Source organism: Myotis nattereri (genome assembly GCF_964212035.1).
Source record: "Myotis nattereri genome assembly, chromosome: 6".
Lineage (NCBI taxonomy): Eukaryota > Metazoa > Chordata > Mammalia > Chiroptera > Vespertilionidae > Myotis > Myotis nattereri.
This window is the reverse complement of record NC_138081.1, coordinates 39,889,120-39,911,145: the sequence shown is the minus strand read 5'-3', so window position 1 is coordinate 39,911,145 and position 22,026 is coordinate 39,889,120.

Genomic DNA, 22,026 nt, shown 5'->3' with positions numbered 1-22,026 from the left:
ACCAAGTTACTCTGGTACTGACATGATTTTGTAATTTGAATGCATAAGGATATTGATCTATCAATACTATAGCCTAGAATTTTACATTTCCAAGGCTTGAGGACCTTTCTCTCTCTCTCTCTCTCTCTCTCTCTCTCTCTCTCTCTCTCTCTCTCTCTCTCTCTCTCTCTCTGTCACACACATACATACACACTCATCTTGTACATTACATAAATTTTTACAAAATTTTAAATCAGGGAAGACTGAACCTGACCATGTCTACTGCTAGGATCAGTGGCTTCAGTGATATGCATATTCACCAGGATCCTTGCTCATATTCCTCCTTATTTCTCAAACTGTAGGCACCCTTCATACATCCATCACTTGTTCAATCCAATTATTTATATTCTTTGATTCTGTTCCCAGGTTGAACAAATCTCCATGCTAAGCCAATAAGTTTCACGAGTACATTATGCTTTCTAGCTCCAAGGGACACCCCTTCCGCACATTCAGGCTTCTTTATGGTTTCTTCACCTGTATCTAATCATGTTCTCTGCAGCAAACCCTTTCTAAAACTTTGTTCCTCTTCTCAGTGGCATACTTCACCCTCCCAGTGCTGCCAAGAAGATGATGTGGTCATCGGACAGGACCAGTGCCTCTGTAATTATATATGACATCACCCATTCTGGCCTCCTTCTCTCCTGTTGAAAGAAGAGGATTGTCTGGTCCCAATTTGATCATTCAACCCTTACCCAGTGTGGTAGACAGAATAATGATTCCTCTAAAAAGTCAACATCTTAATCTCCAGCACTTGTGAATGTTTTATCTTACATGACAAAAGAGACTTTGCAGATGCAATTAAATTAAGGATGTTGAGATAAATTGACCAGGATTATCTAGGTTGACCCAATTTACTCACAAGATCTTTATAAGAAAGGGGTCAGAGTCAGAGCAAATATGAAGATATGGCAATGAAAGCAGAAAGTGAGGAGAAAGGGAGAGAGGGAGAGATTGATTTGAATATGAGATGAGCCAGCTTTGAAGATGATGAGGCCACAAACCAAGAACTGCTGGTAGCCTCTAGAATCTTGAAAAGGCAAGCAAAGGGTTTCTCCCCTATATTAGAAACCCTACTGACATCTTGATTTTTATCCCTATAAAATGTATTTTAGACTTCTGACCTCCAGAACTGTAAGACAATAAATTTTTGTAGTTATAAGCTAACAAGCTATAGCATCAGTAAGAAACTAATATACCAATATCTCAGTTCCCATCACTTTTACAGAAATTTTATCCCATTGTCTTTTCTATTTCTTTCCCATTAATTTTAAGTATTCTTTTAGCTCCTTCTTTGCACGTGGCAAAAAAGAAGCCTACCATTAATCTTCACTAAAACTATGGCCTTACATCTCTCCTTCAGCATCATTCTTATTAAAAAAAATAGTTATGTCTTCCATGCCTGCACCTAAAACTTGGGAAATCTAGTCTCTGACTCTTGTCCAGCTCTGAGTGGCTTTCTAACTTTTATGGCAGTTTCTTTTTATTTGACAAATTTAACTGAACTCTTCTTCTCTCACCTGAGGCATTTTCAGCTTTCACACTGGCCTGTTCTCTCATGGCTTCTATTTTGATAATTCTTTGATAATTCTTTTGATAATTCTTTCTGGGATTCTTCAGAGGCCTCCCTTAATTCCTCCCTTCCTTCCACCCCGCCCCCCCCCCCCCACCCATGGCCACTACTTATAGGTTAGTAATTGAGTCAAGGTCTACTATTTTATCTTCTTCATTATTACTTTCCATATAAACTTTGGGCGATTTAATCTACTTTCATGGTTTTAATTACCAGTTACAAGTAGACAACTTCCAGTCAGCCAATTCTAACCTTACTCTTAAATTCCAGGTATATTTATTTACTAGTTATATTTGCCTATATGTTATCAAGGCTCCACAAATATTATTTAAACCTAGAGAGGTCCTTCTAATTTTCAGTGTCTCACAGAAGAAACAGGAAATCACCCTTTCATCCTACTGATTCCTCTTTTCACTGTGCTCAGTTGAGTCTATGTCACTAGTATCAACCAAATTAATCTTTGCATGCCACAATACCTCCACATTTGAAAGGTCATACCATCTTTCCTCTAGAAGATTTTAAAACCCTTAACTTTCCTCACCTCCAAGTCCATTCTCTCTGCAATCAGAATGATGTTCCTAAAGCTAAATCTGATTATGTCTCTGCTTTAGTTAAAGATTTCTTACATAGTCACGCTGCCTCAGATATAGTATACGTTCTTAACATTGCTTCTAAGGTCTGTTCTGTTTCTCTGGCTAACTTTGCAACCTCCCTCCTCTCCTCATCAGACCACTTATGCTCCAAACACAGAGAGCAGCTCCTTATTCACTAGATCTGCTTGATCCTTTTTTGGCTGTGAATGCACACATTTTTCTTAAAATCCGTTTTTTGTCTTGTTCTCCTGGAAGAAAAATCTGCCAGTTTGTTAAGCTCATACATCCCCTTTTCTTTGAATCTTTTCTCAAGTAGCCAGAATCAGTTACTAAATATATGATTCCAGATCATTCTTTTCCTGCTTACATCATAGCACTTAGTGCATTGCAATTATTAGTGTTGTATTCTGTCTGCCTGGTCTTTGAATTCTTTAAGGGAAAACTATGCCCCTTCATGTTATCTTTTAAAAAAAATGTTTTTATTGATTTCAGAGAGAGGAAGGGAGAAGGAGAGAGAGATAGAAACATCAGTGATGAGAGAGAATCATCCTGCATGGCCCCTACTGGGAATCTAACCATGACCTCCTGTTTCATGGGTCATTGTTCAACCACTGAGCCACAATGGCCAGGCATCTTCATGTTTTTATACCTAGTACCTAGCACCATAGTTGACACATGGGAAACATTAAGCATTGTAGCATGGATCAATGAACATCATAAGTAGGCTTGAACAAAAGATCATGTAATGATTTTCTAAAAACAACACCCAAGGGCTGTTTGAGTTAAAGTAGGGGAAGCTGTAAAAGAATTGATTATGGAAGGAAACATAAGATGAACAGGGTGCCATATGTTTCCAAGAGATTATAATCTACTAGAGGCCTGGTGCATGAATTCATGCACAGGTGGGGTCCCTCAGCCTGGCCAGCAATTGGAGCCGTCTCGCCCAGTCCCAATTGGGGCCTGCTGGCCCGGGGGGGGGGAGACTACAGGAAGTTGGCCAGCTGCGGGGGGAGAGCACTGACTACCAGGGGGCAGCTCCTGCATTAGATGTCTGCCCCCTGGTGGTCAGTGCGTGTCATAGTGACTGGTCGATTGGTTGACCGGTCGTATGGTCTACTGGTCATAACGGTCGCTTAGGCTTTTATATAGATAGATAGATAGATAGATAGATAGATAGATAGATAGATAGATAAGGAAAGCAGTCATGTGCACAGTTTGGTAGAACAAGGGACTACACAGCTATGAAAGATATGTATCCTCAATATTAACATCATACAAAGAGAGTGATGAGTTCTTTATGGGGTTATATAAGGCTTCCTAGAGGAAGTAATTAAATCAAATAAAAATGTGACATTTTTAATGGAAAAAGGCAAATATTAATACTAGGAATTGTAAAATATAAAATGGATAATCCATTAAGTGAAGTGTTGGTTTTGTGTTCCTCTTGTAAGCCAGTTGAACATGTGTCATACTCATGTGCATTTGTATACAGGGTGTCCTAGAAAAATGTATACACACTTGAATAGCTGATAGCATAATTTTGAAAATGAAATGTATTTTAATATACATTGCCTTTATTGTGATTCAAAATAGTGTGTGTATACATTTTTTGGGACACCCGGTATATATTCAAAAGCTGTATTCTGTTTGAAAATGTTGCTTATTACAAATTGGTATGTCTCACAGGATTTTATTAAGCAGCCTTACTGAACTTTGGCCAGAGGAAAAGTTGAAATACTTCATTACAAACTCTGATCCAGTTATGGCGAGAGGAGATCAAAGCATGGAGTCAGGTGAAATGGCAGGACTCCCGTTTGGCCTGGCATCCTTTCATAGAAAGTTTAGGTTTTGTTCTTACTCCCACTTTCTCTAGGAATGTGATCAAAGATATTTAGATCTTGCAGGCCACACGGTTTGAAACTGGCAGTCACCTCAGAGAACAGATTTTGAAAAGTCTATGGGGACATTATCAGAATACCATCAGTCAATTATTACTACAAATTAAACAAATATCTCTGATAACAATCATTAAAATTCATATAGATAATTCAATAACTTTACTTTGTAGTTATTTAGTCCCATTGAGGGACACTTAATTTATATGCTAAAATGTTATTTTAATAGTTATTTGATATAATTTTGATACACAGTGAGGCTAAGATGTCCACATGCGTTTAATGTTAAATCACCACCCCCCCCCCCCGAGGGGGGATACATCTGCTTAAAGAAAAAAGTAATCATTATACATAATAAAAGTTAGATGGCTTTGAACTTCACTGCATCTGGATAGGAGACATCCCAAAACTTATTAGCCTTCTTTGTTAGGTGTGTCTTACCTGTTCTTAGGTTTTAAAACATTTATACTAATTTTATTATCAGCTGTCAGAGTGTCTTTGAAACTGTGTAAGATTTTTATTGAAATTGCAATTAATCTATAGATTAAAGAAAGTTGAGGAAAAGAGAACATATCTCTACTTTCCCCCTATTTTGTCTCAACAAGGTTTTAGACTTGTCTACAGAAAGGGCTTATAAAATCTTTGTTAAATTTATCCCATGGTATCTATTTTTATAGTTGTTACTGTTATTACTCTAAGTGGTGTCTTGACCTACTTCACTTCCACCCTAGAAAAGCCTTTCCAAGAATTTTCTCAGCATCATTACTTTTAATGCAAAAATGATTGGAACTAAGTATTTATTAGCCATAGAAAGTATAAATAAATTGTGCTCTATCTACCCAGTGGAATATTGAGCATAGATAAAATTAAGTAAAAAAAGTATATACAGCAATACAAGTGAATCTTAAAAACACAATGCTGTTGGAAAAAAATTTCAGAGGGATACATGCAATATATAATTTATAAGAAAATTGACTTTATTATTATACGTCATTAGTTACATATATCTAACATATTTTTTATGCATAAAGCATTAGATGCTTTTGTAAATAAGAGGAATAGCTCAATAACTTTTAAAATGGTTAAGAATCCACAAATAAGTAGAGATCACTAAGAATTATTGTAAATCCTTTTACTACTAACTTGTAATCCTCTTATGCAAGGCGTATGAGCAACAAATCCTTGGAAAGGCTTTTATGAGCTTTGTGTGCAATCTTAAACATAACAAGAAATATGTTTTCTTCATAAATTGAATTGATGCTGTGATTTAAAATATAATACACTTTTAAATAAAATATAGCAGTATATTATTAGAATATTGGTATTACAATATTACTTTCTTCAGTTCTTTATACATGTTTTCAATGAGGCCTACTCTATCTTATTTATTACTACAAACTGCTCTCTCACTATTCCCTAACCCTGATCTTCTTTTCTTTATTCTTATTTATAGCATTTAACATATTTGACCATATCAGGCACTTTACTTATGATATTTATTATTTAATATCTATTTCCTTTCATCAGAAGGCAGTATGGGGGTTAGCTCTCAGTGTGGCCCCTATGCTCTACTTCTCCCAGTATCTGTGTCTTAGTCAGTACTCACCCACTTTGAATCATGGATGCCTGAATGCCAAACAGCATAGTGTAGAAGTGGTTTTGTGTGACTCCTAAGAATCTCTCCAGGATAATTTAGCCTGTATTTCCATAAATATTTCAGCTTCTACCTTGCCTCCTGTCCTCTCTTGGATCATTTACTCTGTGGAAAGCCATCTGTCATATCATGAAAACACTCAAGCAGCCTTGTGGAAAAGGACGCATGGGGATGAACTGAGACTTCCTGCCAACACCAAAAACTACTTGCCAGCCATGTGAGTGATCCCTGCAAGTAGATTTACCAACCCTCACCATGCCTTCAAATGCATCCCTACCCCCATTTTCACCACAACCTCACATGAGACACTTAACCAGATCACTCAGTTAAGGCACCCGTGAATATTTGACCCAAAGAAACTATGAGAGATATGAAATGCTTATTTTTTAAGCCAGGACATTATGATTTTAAAATACAGACATAAATGTGATTATAAAATCCTTTGTTAAAACCTCAGAAAGATATAAGGTGGTAACTCAGCTAAATAGCAGAGCTTTGCTCTCATAGCCTCAGCTTAACTCAAAAGTAGAAAATGTTATCTTGAAGATGCTTATGTGTATGTCTTTTATCTAATGAAATGAATCCAAATATGAATCATAAGGGACCAAAAACATTTTAAGAGAATTACACAGGCAGAAACACTGTCAGCTTGATATGAAAGGGACAGAGACAGTACAGAATAAAAATTTTGGATCCCCAAGCATTTTATCTACAGGAAGCATACTGATAAAATTACTCAGCTGCAAACACAGGCTTCATTTTCTGACAAAACACACACACAAAGCAACAAAAAACTGGAATGGCAGAATTAAGGACCCACAGTACAGAAAGCAAAGAAATATGGAGAATCATGGAAGGCCCTTAGTCCTAATGAAGGAACTGTTAACATGTGCCTGGTGGGAATTCAGTCACTGTCGACCAGTTACTCCTATATGCTTCCTATTGTCATTTTTTTCTTCAGTGGGGAATGTATAAAGGTTATCCTTTGTCTATCCTAAACATTGTATGTTGGGAGTGTGGTGCACAAATAATTTGTCTGTTTAATTCACAGGTCTTCATACTGAGAACTCAGAACTGGATCCAAGGAGACGCATTTGCACATGGACTTTATTTAGATAGTAAGATTTGGGACTTTGATGCTGTAATGCAATGAGATTTTTGAGGGCATTGGGAGGAAGTGACTATTTTGCACATGGGAGGAATGTGAATCATTGTAGTCCAGTGGGGCAAACTAAAATAGCCGGCCTCCAAATTGATCCCCAATATTCCTCATGTTCTAGCTGTCATGCCTTGTGGAATTTCTACCCACAATGAATATAGCTGGCCTGTGTAACCAGTGGCTTGTGACTTCTAATGTAAGCAAGTAATTTTTTTTGGTTTGCCAGTTCTCTCTCTCTCTCTCTCTCTCTCTCTCTCTCTCTCTCTCTCTCTCTCTCTCTCTCCTCTTTCTCTTTCTCTCTCTCGTAGATGTACCACAGTTTTTTAATCCATTCATCTGCTGATGGGCTCTTAGGCTATTTCCAAATCTTATTATAAATTGTGCTGCTATGAACATAGGGATGCATATATCCTTTCTGATTGGTGTTTCTGGTTTCTTGGGATATATTCCTAGAAGTGGGATCAAATGGGAGTTCCATTTTTAGTTTTTTGAGGAAATGGTTTACCAATTTTAATTTCAGGTGTTTGGAAGAGTTCCTGATAACTGGACATTCAATAGATATTGAAAATAAAGAATAAATCATTTTGATTTATATATTTGATTCATTATAAATTATTTTGAAATATTTTGATTTTGTTGTTCAGTTTATGCTCTCTGTGAATTTTAGCCATTACCTTTGACTTTAATGGCGGTAAGGGAGCTATAAAGTACTTTTATATTCAGTGAGGAGATAACAGTCTATCTTGGGGAGGTAACAATCTATGTCCATATCACCAGCACAACTTACTTTCTAATATATGATCATCTTTTCTGTTTTCAGCTACCACTGTGTGTATCTAATTCCTATCACTTACTGTAACACTGAAGGGTTCTTTGTTGAATCACCTTACTTCACTATGTGGCGCTGAGATATATATGGGTGCATTGTAGTACAGCTACTACTTCTGTCAGCTAACTGTTGAGCATTTGTCATGTGCCATGTATTATCACATTTAATCCTTGCAGTCCTGTGAGCCGGTACTATTAACTCCATACTAAGAAATGGAAGAACATGAGGAGAATGGGGCATAAAGAAATTTAAGAGTTTGTACTAGCTATTGCCAGAGACAGACTCTGAACTAAGGCAGTTAGACTCCAGAAACTATGTTCAGTGAATCTCAATTCACTGTGCTACCCTTCCTTGGATTTCAAATCTGACACCCTGATTTTAGATGGATGGCCTTTAAATGCAATGAAACCAGGAAGGATTTCTAAGGCACACATGCTGACGTATGTTCTCAAGATGTAACTGGCTGTCACATTCTTTGGTATGTTCTGAAGAGGAAAATTTGACTTTTAAATAGAACACCTGCTAATATTTTACCAAAAAAGTGTATTTATTTCTATTATATATAGTTAATGACAAAAAGTAACCATGAGTAAATTTCTCATTATATATATATTAGAGGCCCAGTGCGTGAAATTCATGCAAGGGGGTGGGTATGTGTGTGTGTCCCTCAGCCCAGCCTGCACCCTCTTTAATCTGGGACTCCTCGAGGGATGTCCAACTGCCCATTTAGGCCTGGTCCCTAAATGGGCAGTCAGACATCCCTGTCACAATCTAGGACTGTTGGCTCCCAACTGCTCGCCTTCCTGACTGATTTCCCCCATAACCACTCCTCTGCAAGCCTGATCGACACCTAACTGCTCCCCTGCCGGCCCAATTGCCCCAACTGCCCTCCCCTGCTGGCCCGGTCACCCCTAACTGCCCTCCACTGCTGGCCCAGTCACCCCTAACTGCCCTCCATTGCTGGCCTGGTCACCTCTAACGGCTCTCCCCTGCTTGCCTCGTCCCCCCCAACTGTCTGCCCCTGCAGGCTTGGTCCCCCCCTCCCCCATTGCCCTCCCCTGCCAGCCATCTTTGACCACATGGGGGCGGCCATCTTGTGTGTTGGAGTGATGGTTAATTTGCATATTGCCTCTTTATTATATAGGATATATCAGAAGAGTTTAGCTTCTATGTATACACCAATTTGTTTGGTAGTAATTTTAATGTTGCCATGATTGGACTCAAGGGTCAAACCAAGCCTTTGCTACAATACTCTGGGGCACAGGAATAGAATTTATAAAATCCTTTACCAGCAAAAGCTTTTTACTAATCCCAGCCAACAAAAATGTGATTTAATATTCAAAACAACAAAACAAATCTTGATTTTCAGATGGTTAGTTGTTGAATACTATGAGCACTTTGGTTAGTTTCGCTTGTAGCTCTGAATTTGGGAAGCAGTGTGATTTTTTTTTTTGAAAAAAAAAAATGATTGAGGCAGAATCATCATTTTCATCCACTAACTTTCTATGGAAACATAGGTATATTTATTAATTTAAGGTTTAATAACTGCTGAAGCAGAAACAAATAAAATTTCAGTGACTTACACAAAAGAGGTTTAATTCCTCTCACACGTTTCTTTTCCCACATAGGCCTATGGGGTTGTGGGGAGTTGTGCTTGACAGAATCACTTAGTGACTGAGGTTGATGGAGTCTACCATTTTGTGAGTCTGCCATTTGAACCGCATGGTTCTGAAGCTATCAGAGAAGTGAAGAGGGGTTCAGGAGTCATACTAGTGTTTACCTGCTTGACCTGATTAGAAACACATGACCCTCGTTAAATGCACAGGAAATATAGAGACACACATGTATATTTTCTACTGATTTTCTGAATTCACTAATTCTGTCTTCTGCTGGTTAACTCATCAAGTGAGGTTGGAATTTTAGATCTGTGTTATCTTTCTTTTGCCATTTCAATTTGATGGGTTTTTTAAAATAAAGTTTTACTTGCTACTTAAATTTTCCATATTTTAATTTATTTTGTCCATTTCTCTTAAATTCTTGAGCATATCAATCATAATTTAAAAATCTTAAGAGAAAGTGCCGCTATCTGGATCAGCAGTGAGTGTGCATCCTTGTTCATTTTCTCTCCTCTTCTTTTGTCTTTCTAAGTAATTTTTAAATTTATAGCTAGACAGTAAACAAAAATACTTCTCTGTCTGTTGTATAGAGAGATTGGTAGCTGATCATCTCACTGTATGCAGTCACAGCTGCATTGCAACACTGAAAAAATGTAGTCTAATATATGCTCACACCTGATTTGACAGGGTTTTCCAATAGGAATCGGATGCATTCTATGTGGAGTAGGAACGAAACTTTAACTTTTGCTTCAGGAATTATTTGCTCTTCAGATGATTTTTCTTTCAGGTTTTTAGCCTGCTGGCCCAGGATGCCCCAGTTTTGGCCACGCTAGCCATGTACTTGAGGCTCCTAAAGCTCTGCTTATACCACAGCAGCCATCCACAAGTTTTCACTGAATTTTCTACCACCTGTCAGTGCAAAGAATCATTAAAAGATTGCAAATAAAAGTAGCTGAAGAAGCTAGCTCACTGTTTCAATATTATTTTGTCTCTAGAGTCTTAGCCCTTCTATTTTTCTCGCCTCAGATATTTCTTGCTACTGTCAGGCCAATGAATGATATATTTTATTTTGCTTTTTCAAGTTGTTCTTGGTAGGAACACAAGTCTGACGCTCAGCTATTCCATCACTTCCCAAAATAGAATTTTTAGGGAAATGTATGGAATATTTTATATGCATTCGCTATTTCTGACAGTCCAGTAAATTTCCCTTTTCTCACGCGTAAGAAACAGTTCCTCTTCAAGTGAGACAACCCAGTGTTCCAAGTTACTGAACCAAATTCAAATCAGTAATCTCCAAGAGACTACAGTTGTATTATGAATCATCTTGAGCTGGAGATGTATGAAGTAAAAGACAAGTTACCTACTCATTGTCTGCATCAGTGTGCAAAAATGGAACAGGAGGAGGATAAGTGTAATAAATGATCCTGCAGGGGAAAGGAAGACCAGGGGACACACCGCAGTCACCATCTGTAAGCAATTCTGAAATTCCATTGGACAAACATTTTACGACCTTCTGCACTGAGGTGTCAGAGTCCTTGATTAAGTTTCTTATTCTCTGGAACACTTCTGGTATCTACTGTTCTACCTATCATTGGCTTTGCCTTTTGGATGCTCCATCTTTTCTACTATTCTTGACTCATTTAAAATAGGAATTGGAAACTATGGCCAATGAAAAGCTTTCTGAATTAAAATTTTTACATAATTTTTGAGTGCCCACAGTATTTTCTTAGTTGTTTGTTTAAGTCTGGGACAATCCAAGGTGTTTTGTATTCCAAGCTTGTGATGAGCAAGCCTTTGGAAATGTGGCAAGCTCTGCTTTATTTGCTTCTAGTCGGTTTCATGAATCATGATTCTAGAGTCTGCTTTACTATTTTGTGTTCTTGTTCTATCTCTCTCTCTCCACATATTGGAAGCTATCTTGAGGTCCTCTGGAACATATGTATCAGGCAGACCTATAATTTATCTTTTCCAAATTTCATTTTATCCAGTAGAAAATGTATACTGGCCTTTGTCTCTCAAAACCAGCTTTAATCCATTCTCTGTCAGGATCTGAAAGCTATACGTTTTTCCAATCATGGAAGGCCCAAATCTCTGCTTGAAAACTGGCTAATTATTCCTATGCCAATATCTTTCTTGTAATATAATGTCAAACACAGCCAATAGCAAATACTATACATTCTTTTCCTGGAACTGCTGTTGGTTCGCAAATTGGCCCCCATATACAAAGTGCAAGGAGAGATTGAGGAATAAGGTGGACCACTCCAGATGGGAGGGTAGAGGGTTTAATCAGTAAGGGATATTCCTTTATGAGGCTTGTCTTGGGTGGGTGCAGTACACGCAGACTTCTGCACTTGCCTGCCAGAATCTTAAAGTTTATAGAGGCCTTAAAACATTCAGTCACATGTACTATCCAGATGCTCTCGGCACCACATTCTTCTCTCCAGGTTGCAGCCTTGAATGCGGCCCCCGCTGTGGGAATGGTGGGCAGAACCTATGTTCCAAGTACAAGAGAGTGCGTTAAGAGCCTCCAGTTGGTCATGTCCAGTTCACAGGTCAACCAGCAGTGATAGCCTCCCGATGACCTCCTCTAACAACTACAAGTGCAGAGTCCATCATCTTTCTCTCACTTGACCAGAGTTAACAAATATATAGCCTTTGCATAATTGTGTCTCCATCTTTCCAGCTCCTGACAGCATGTTACACCAGAAGCATTTTTCATGCTATGTGTGCTAGGCAACGTTAACTGCCGCAGCAGACAAATCCCAGAGCCTCAGTGGTTCAACAGAACAGCATTTATATTTTTACATTTATTTTCCAATGCAAGTTGGCAGGAGAATTCACTCTACAAGTCAGGTTGCATGAGGAGGCACAGTTTGGTAGGTTGCTACAGGAGGAGAGAGAAATGGAGCAGGTACACTGATCTTCAGAGATCAGCTGAGAAGTAATGTACCACTTTCACTCATGGTCCATTGACTAGCACTAGTCACTAGGCTGCAAGCTATGTGCAAAGGAGTCTGGGAAAAATTGAGAAGCACATCCTATCTAATAATAGACAAAGATTCAAATTGACTGTACCTTCGCTACGCCCACCATTGGCTAATCAGAGTGATATGCAAATTAACTGCCAACAAAGATGGCAGTTAATTTGCATACATAGGCACAAAGCAGCAGAGTGAAGACTGAAGGCGGCTCCAGCCAGAGCAAAGGCCTGGGCTCTGGGTGCTGGAGGAAAACCAGTGCTAGCAGCCAGGGGAAGGGAAGGCCTATTGCACGAATCTTTTCGTGCAACAGGCCTCTAGTCTATATTATAAAAACTCAGTGGCCCTAATGCCGTAAGGACCAAAGACCAGCGCGGGTGGGCGGGGCTGTGCCCACAGGTGGGCAGGGCCATGCAATTTCACACACTGGGCTTCTAGTAAAATAATAAGCATGTAGATGAGATAAATCTTTAGGTCTTCCTAGTTCCAATTTTTAAAAAATCTGTGTTTAATAATAAGTTTCCCTATAGAAATATCTTCAGAATATCTCAGAATGTACTGTGATTGTTTTGAAATGTTAGCCTTGGTTATTACTTGGTCTCTTTATGTTATTCAACATGGAAAACCACTAACAGGCAGTCAGACAAGACATCCAGGGCAGCCTCAAGTTCTGTCGGTCCTCAGGGTTAGTGTTTCTCCCAGCTGCATGGTAATACTGGCTGCATACAAATTGATGCCAGCTTGTGAGAGAAATTCTTGAGTTGCTTTTGCCTTATCATATCAGAAGTTTTTAAATATGAATGAAATAACTCCCAAGACATCCCAAGGACAACCTGTCATTAGAAATGCGCAAGGTACAGCCTAGCTGGTGTGGATCAATGGTTGAGCATTGAACCATGAACCAGGAGGTCAAGGTTCGGTTCCTGGCCAGGGCACATGCCCGGGTTGTGGGTTCAATCCCCGGTGGGGGGCATTCAGGAGGCAGCCAATGGATGATTCTCTTTCATCATCGATGTTCCTATTCCTCTCTCTCTCACACCCTTCCTCTCTCTGAAATCAAATACTAGTATATATATGTATGTTGTACTTGCCCCCTGTTCCTCACCTTAACACTCTTCTCCTCCCCACTCAGACACAGACGTCTTATCTCTTACTATCCCTGTCACCTAAAAATTCCATATCTTGAAAGACATGGAATGCAAGGCATCCCAAGGGTGTTTTATTAAAATACAAGCAAAAGCCATATGTAGTGGCTACTCTGCACCAGAATGTTAGGTTTTTAAGCCTTACAGTACCCCACAACAATATTTTTCAATCACCTTACAAGCTCTTGAGACAGTTTCATATCCAGGTCCTCCATTGTCAACCAAATTGTCTTTTTCTCTCCTGTCCAGGAAAATATTTAGCTTTCATGTAGCATTTCCTCTAGATATTAGGGGAGGCTGGAAAATCCACTGGCTAAGGACTACTCTTTCCTCTTAGGAGAGCAAACCTTTATACAAATATGCCAGACCTAGTTCCTCCTCTTAGAAGTCATTCTAATTGTTTATAGTTAGCTGCCTCTAAAAACCAGAGGCTTACCTGGGAGACCCAGGCCTATACCTGTTATTGAAACTTTGATCCACTATGGTCAGCAAGGGTGTGTAATAATGTTATTTCAAAGCATTGCCTGATGAACAGTTCCGTGCAAGAAGCGGGGCTGCAGGAGCAGGTATGGGTTGAGTTGTGGCCTAATCAGAAAAGTTCTTTGTTTCTCTTATAAATAGGCTTTGGGGTTGCTGTCACTGGGAAAGTCAGAAAGGACACACAGAGACAGCCAACACAGTGTCTTGCTGCACGAAGAGATAGAAATTGTGCACAATTAATAAACAGTGTGGATGTTGGAGGAAAGATTGGAATTTTAATAGAAAACTTCTGTCAGTAGCAGAGGCAGACTGCTTTGCAAATGGTCACAAATGCCTTGAATAAAAGGAGTAACCATTTCAAGAGGACAGCTGCTGGCAAGAAACGGTCGGGGTGTAGGAATATCAGTTGCGTAGGAGAACCTAGCCCTGGCTGGATAAAGCAGGCTAACAACCTGGACGTCTACCAAATCCCGCCAGAGATGTGCTTTGTTTGGCTGACACAGGTTTTAAAAAACTTTAATGCGTATGCGGTTATGTGGCAGTAATGCTCCCGGTTTATTGTCACTTTCTATTGTCATATATTCATCCCATGCATACATTTATGTTACCTGCATGGCCCCTGTGTGCATTTTTAACTTGAGATACAAAAGGTATTTTTACATGTTCCTAGGGAGGAGAAACAGAATGCTGATAACAAAGCACCGCTGATATGCTTTGTAGTTTGTTCTTTGTAATTATGCTTAGATCATCATATAAAGAGTCAACAGTGTATAGTTCTTATTACACAGGCATTTGAAATCCTTGCTTCGGCTGCAGACAGTGATGCCTGTGGTTCTCTTTTTCTCCTTTTCTTCCCCCATTCTTTTTGGAGTCCAGCTTCTGCCCTGAGCTGCCACCACTACATTTTCTGTTTATCATCACAACTGGAGCCATTTCTCCCAACCCTAATTGACTGTCCTATCCCTTTCAACAGGGTGAGCATTTGTCCCCCAAAGAATGATTTGTTTAGGACTAACAAGTTATTCCAATTTTGTTCACTAATTATATCATGAATCACTGAACATTTCTTTGTGAAATGCCTCCTAAGAGTTCATATACATATATTTACACCCACAAATATATATACATAAATATGTGTATACGTGAATCTATGCACATAAATACACACATGTGTGTGTGTGCATTGTGTGTTTATATTTTCCCCTCCAGAAGCACCCATTCGAGAAAGGTAATTGATAAAAACCCATGTTCCAGGTGTTTTATCTAGTTAACTCTCACCACAATTCTATCTGTTAGGTATTATTCGAAAAATAACTGTAATTGAAGAACCTGAGATTGAAACAGGCTCAGGGCTTCTCCAGGTCACCCAGGCAGTGACTAGCAGAGGCAGGACGTGAGTGTCTAAGTCGATCACATCTCCATTTCACCAGGCCATTTCAGGTTGATCTCCGCAATGCTGGTTATGATGGTTCAGATTTTACTTTCCTTTACACTGGAAAAACAGAAAAGCATCTATTTGATTATATGTTTATATTTTTTATTATCTAAACAAAAATTCTTCTAACTTTTTATTGTTGTCATTAATGCAAACAGAAGAGTGTTAAGATGTTTTGGATGATTTTTTTCTTAGTTTTAATAGGCAGTGAAATCAGAATCCACACCTGCTGAAGAAAAATGATCTTACACAAAGGTGTGCACCAAAAGTCATTCAGAGTAGCAAATCCTTGTCATTCCTCTTGTCAATCACTAGCTGTCAAGAGTGCTCATTCTGTCAGTTTTATTGAAGGTAATGAAGCTTGTTTGATGGGAACACTTTTTTTTCTCTTGAGGAAAAATAATGTGGAGTTGTGTTCTTTGTCCCTATAAACAAGTGAAAAATACTTGTCATCTTTTATCTTGGCAAAGTATTGAAATATCTTAATTGAAATAAAGAAAAGTTTGTAATGATTTTGAATTTTGCATTAAGAAGAGAATCCCCATGGAGTAATTCTGCTAATTTTTTTTTGGAAACTAGATTTCTTTTTTGTTTTAATCTAAAACAGAAGTAAAATTATTGTAAATTTACATTAGCTTGCTTTGCTTATTTTTAGAATTGAATGTTTAAAATTCACAATATATGTGTCCTAGTTTTGTTGATTGACATACATGTAATATATGAATATTATGTAATAGTTTGTTATAAGATAATTTAATTATAATTATTTTATTTTTTTATCCTCTGTGCCAAGAGATGAAAGTGAGGAGCAGAGGACACTGTCAGGTGCAGGAACCTAATCTTTCCTGTTTTACATTGAGAAAGAATAGGTTTCCATGAAGTCATGCTAAGTATTTATTTTCACTTCATCATAATAATATGCCTAATATTAATAAAAGTTATTAATACTACTAATAATATATTTATAGTGAATAATAAGTAGAGTATTTATCTTCACTTAATAATAAGGATGAAATAAATATATTTTCCTAAAAATGTGAAGAAAATTTGTTTCTACTAGGTTTTTGATGAAAGAACTTTATTAAAGGTTGTACTTTTGTAAAAAGAGAAATAAATCCAAAAGGCGGCACTGAGAACAAGAAGGGAGTGATGAACAACAACAAAAGTTGTAAATGTGGTTATTTCTAAATAAACATTTTTGTACAATGGCTGCAAAATTTGGGAACTAAAAACTAGAGAGAACTAAATCAGGCAAATTTGGAATTAAAGCCTTTGTGTTGCCAAGAAGAAACTTGAGATTTTCATTAACTTTGGACTTTTAGTGAACTTTATACATATCAAAAGTCAGGGAATTACTAAAAAAGAGGTAACATCTAGCATTTTTATTATAGAAGTAAATAAAGGGGGTGATAAAAGAATTAAATAATCCCAAATCAACTAAGCATAGAAAAAGGAGCATATATAGAAAAGTTGTGATAGAGGCAATTAGTAATTACAATAAATGCGAATGGATTAAATATTCCATCTAGAAAAAAAAATCTCAGATTGGATATTTTTAAATACAGCTACATGCGTTTTCAAGAAGACAAATATAAAACATATAAAATGTTAAGGCCAGAGAAAGGCAGAATGTATAACAGTGGGACAAATATACTTGGGAAACATTAGCAAAAATAAATGTTTCAGATTAATATCAGACAAAATATACTTTAATTAAAAAACTATTTTTAAGACTAAAAGGTTCGATTCAACAGGAATATAAATCACTTATAAGCCCAGCTGTACTTCATGTAGACTCAAAATACAGAAAGCAAAAATTGGAGCTACTGTGGAGAGCTGATAAAACACATTTATCAGTTATTGATAGAGTAATAAGGTAATGATACGTAAGGATATTATATATTTAAATTTCTTTGGCTTTTTTTTTTAGATAACTTACCCTGAACTCCCTTTAGTCTCTACCCAGTTGTACCTCCTCAGAAGTATTATCCACCATATTGAAATAGTCTTCTTTCCCTATTTCCATCATTTATTCTCTAATTGGCTTAATTTGTATTATATCCTTTTTATTTAATGAACATATGCCAAATACGTATGCTTATGTGGCATTTCTGCTTTACTCCTTACATGCCAGATGCCTAGAACACAGCCTGGTCCATTGTAGGTGTTTAATAAATATTTGTTGAATTAACAAATAAACCCAGGGTTTTGGTAATGCTATTCTCTTTGTGGGTAAGCTCTCCCCGTCTTCCTCTCTTTTCCTAGCTTACTCCCACTTAGCTTCTTAGCATTTGGGTTTCAGATTCCTCAAGAAATTTTTTCTTGTTCCCACAGCCATCTCACACTTCTGCAGAACCTTATAAGGCCGATTTGTAAATTCACTCAATCATTCACTCAAGTATTAACTGAGTGCCTCGTACATTCTGACTCTTGTTCTAGGCCCTGGGGATGCAGTAGTGAACACAACAGAGTAATTTAAACTGTTGTGAAGTTTATACTCTAGTGGGGTGGTGGTGGAGGGCAGACAAGAAGCAAGTAAACAAGTACATAGTACTTCCTACAATTGTGAGTAGCTGAGGAAACATGAAGCAGGGTTAGGGAGATGAGAGAGCCAAGAAAATAGTAGGAGCGATTCTTTTATATCGAGGCCCAGGGAAAGCCTCTAAGTAAGTGAGGGACTGGCCCTGATAACTGGGGAAAATGTCGCAGACAGAGGAAACTGCAAGCGTTAAGCGCCTTGAGGCAATAATGCTCCAAAAGTGCTGCAGAAACATCTTCGAGCCCAGAGTGCTGGCGCAGAGTAAATAAACCAGTAAAAGATGAAGTCAAAGAGAGACTTTTTCTTTGGTTAGTGATGCCATTTTTGTTTTTACAGCTACCCCTGGGATGGGCAGGACAAAAGGGAAAGAGAGAGAGAGCCTGTGGTGTTCTGGCCTGATGGTCCTACTAGGAACGCCAGGTCCTGAGGTGCCGTCTCAGGAACAGCCACGAGGTGGCGCCAGGCTGCACAGGCCGCTCCAGGAAGTGCAGTTCAGCGCTGGCAGCTCCGGGTCCTAGTGATGCCAGGTTCTCCGCGACTAGCCCTCCACGGGGTTGCTGGGCACAGCATCCGCCTTCCTGAAACCTCAGAAGGGTTTTGCCCCGGTGCAGGGATCCCAGCCTCAGGGTGCCTGGCCTGGCATCGCTGGTACTCCTCTGTTCCAGGTGCAGTTCGGAGGTCACAGCCTGGAGACTGGGTGGGGCCTGCCGACTCAGCTGAGGGTCAGCACCCAGCAACCTTCTCGTGCTGCTGGGGCGGTCGGGCCAGGCAGGGCCCCAAGGCAGGCCACCACAGGAAGCTCTGGGGACCCGCCCGCCCGAAGTTGTGCTGCTGCTGCGGAGGGTCACCGGGGTCTCCTCCTGGAAGATGGACGTGTTCCTAGAGCCGAGCACAGCCTGCCAGGTGAGCCATGGACCGGATGCGGTGGAGGCTTGGTATTCAAAAAACCTGGTCCTTTACTCTAAGATGCTAAAGCCACAGGAAGGATTTTAGTTTGAACAGGCCCTCTCTGCTGTGTTGATTATAGAGAGTCGAGGGCAAACAGGGAGATTAGTTAGAAAGTAGTTAAAGTAATCCAGATAAGAGATGATGGCGCTTAGGATTCAAGACGTAGCAGGAAAGGTAGTGAATTGTGGTAGAATTCTGGAGACACGTTGGAAGTCTTAGCCAGCGGGAATGCATGGAAGATTGATTACAGAGAGAAACAAAGCAGAAGATGATGAATTGGGTATCTGGCCTGAGTATGTGAAAAGGTGAAACCACTTTACTGAGATTGGAAGATTAGGAGGAGCATAGGGGAAGGGGCTAGTCTCGGAGGGATATACCTTTTGGACATGTTGAGATATCTTAGAGCAGTGGTTCTCAACCTTGGCTGCACATTAGAATCACCTGGGAATCTTTTTAAAATCCTGATTTCAGGGCCTCATCCTCCGGAAATTCTGTCTCTTTGTTATGGGGTGGGTCCACAACATTAGTAACAAAGAAACAGAATTTCCGGAGGATGAGGCCCAGAAATCAGGATTTTAAAAAGATTCCCAGGTGATTCTAATGTGCAGCCAAGGTTGAGAACCACTGTCTTAGAGACTCAGATGAAGAGTTTCAGTAGGCAGCTATATATAAAATTCTAGAACTCAAGGAAGAGTCCAGAATGGGGATATATTAAGGGAGTTAACATGTAGATGATGTTTAAGACCATCTGGAGGATGAAAACACAACATCTGATGGCTCAACTGGGTCATCCCAACATTTAAAGGCTGAAAAGAGGTAGAAGCGCCAGCCAGGGAAGAAAACCAGAAAAGGAGTAGTGACCAGAAGCCAAGTAGTGAGTGTTTGAAGAAGATGGGAGGGGTTGGCTGTGTGAAATGCTAATAGGCGAGGGAACATGTCTGGGCACTGCCCATTGCATCTAGCAGTGTGGCGGTCATTGGTGGCCCTAACACTGTAGAGACAGCAGGTGTAAGCTTCATTGGAATAGATTCAACATGCGATCGGCACAGATAGTGTAGGGGGAGTATGAACAACTTTTCAAGAACTTTTGCTTTCCAAGGGAGCAGAGTGATAGTATAGTAGTTGGAGGGAGATACGCCCCTGATTGAAACGCCTGTGTCTGTAAGAATGGTAAGAACTACCCTTTGTGGTAACAACTATTTTCATCTTGTTGACTGCTTTTTGCCTAGTACAATGCTTAACCCAAAGCAGATGCACAATTAAATATTTTTGAACAATAAGTACCATTTCAGTTAAGACTATAACCCTCTTATGAGCTGGACCTTGAAATCACTCTCCATGTTCCCCAAACAGAGTCTTTCCAGTCCATCATGAATGTCACCTTCAGTAGGTGATGATTTCAATGTGGATAAAGACTGTTTCTTATTCTGTTTTGTTTTGTATTCACCATTGCACCTTCCTTAGAACTCTTCAAAGAGTGTGTGCCCTTCCAAAATAGAAATTGATTGATGAAATAGCATTGACCGCCTTTATCACAGGGAATTTTGAATTTTCTTCAGTTAGCAGTACTTACCAAGAGTTTTAAAGCAAGGCGAAAACAGCAGAACGACACTGTTCAACACTTACTTATGGCAGAAGTTGGAGTGTTATCACTAGTGGGTAAGGAAAAGAAAGGGCGTGCTTAATAAATGTCAGGGATACAGAGCTATATTTTATGTCTGTTTCTCAGAGCTGTGGGGTTTATCTCCTCTTTTGAATCAGCAAAGACGGGTTTGAGATGTACTAATACAGGAGTGAGTCAGAGATACAAAAGCAAGAATTAAACTATCGAGCAGGAAACTAGCCACAGTGCGGACGGGAGGACGAGGCCACGTAGACTCCCAAGTGGCCCAGAGGCTGCGTTGCCAGTGCAGAGGGGAAGGACCAGAGCTGCTAGTTGTGCGGCATCTCCACAGGGGAAACAGCCCTCACACAGTCCAGACCAGGCCCAGGGGCAGGCTCCTAAAGCATGCTTTCTGCAGTGACAAAAAGGACTCGTTTATTATTGAAGAAAACGTGCCTTTCCAAATAGCCACAGTGTGATGACAAAACCTGAGGCACAGATAAGAAGATTTGAAAGATAAATTACTGTCTCTTCGGTGACCGACCAAAATGTTCTTTAAGTGACAGTGATGGAGATTACGAGGCTGTGGAGCCAGGGCACAAACAAGGTCAAGAACCAAATCACTCTGTGGATGGTTTTCCACATGATAGAGTGGAATCTCTCTGCAGATGTGTTCACAGCCCTCACTGTGGGAGTGGTATTTAGCAATTTCACTCATTCAGAAACAAGTATTATTAAAATGGAGCATATAAAAAAGAGATCATTAAGTGTATATTGGAGAAATGATTCATATTCTTACATTACACACACACTGCTGCCGCTAATGGCTGCATATACATGCGGATAACTGGAAAATGTGTAACCAATATTTCTTGAAGGACAGTACACAAACTGCATACTGTGAATGAATATATAATATTGTAAAATGTTCAGCATCTGCCCTAGCCTTCTGTGAGTGATTTCACACACTGCTGGCATAGTAATTGGGATTTCTTATAGATTTGATTAAAAATGTAGGGATTTCAGGCTGGAAAAATATTTTTGTTGTATAGAATATGTCATAATGGTATATTCTGAAATGGGATTTGACTGTATGATGAGAAATAGCTGCTATAATTCAAACACTAGGGAAGAGAATATAATAGTTCCCATACTGAGTAAGGGCAGTCATTCATTTTACTTCACTTTCCACTGTGAAGGGCTCAAATCTTAACTGAGTGAAAACTTCCATAGAGAACTGTCTGGTAGGAACTCGGGTTCTCTTCTGCCACATTAAGTGCCTGGTTCCTGAGGGAGACGTCTATCTTCTTGGCTTCAGAAGTCATCAGACACCTGCAAGTGGGTCCAGACCTGCTGGCTGGTTCTCTCTCTCTCTCTCTCTCTCTCTCTCTCTCTCTCTCTCTTTGTTTTTTTTTTTTAAATATATTTTTTATTGATTTCAGAGAGGAAGGGAGAGGGAGAGGGAGATAGAAACACCAATGATGAGAGAGAATCATTGATCGCCTGCCTCCTGCATGCCCTCCAATGGGGATCAAGCCCACAA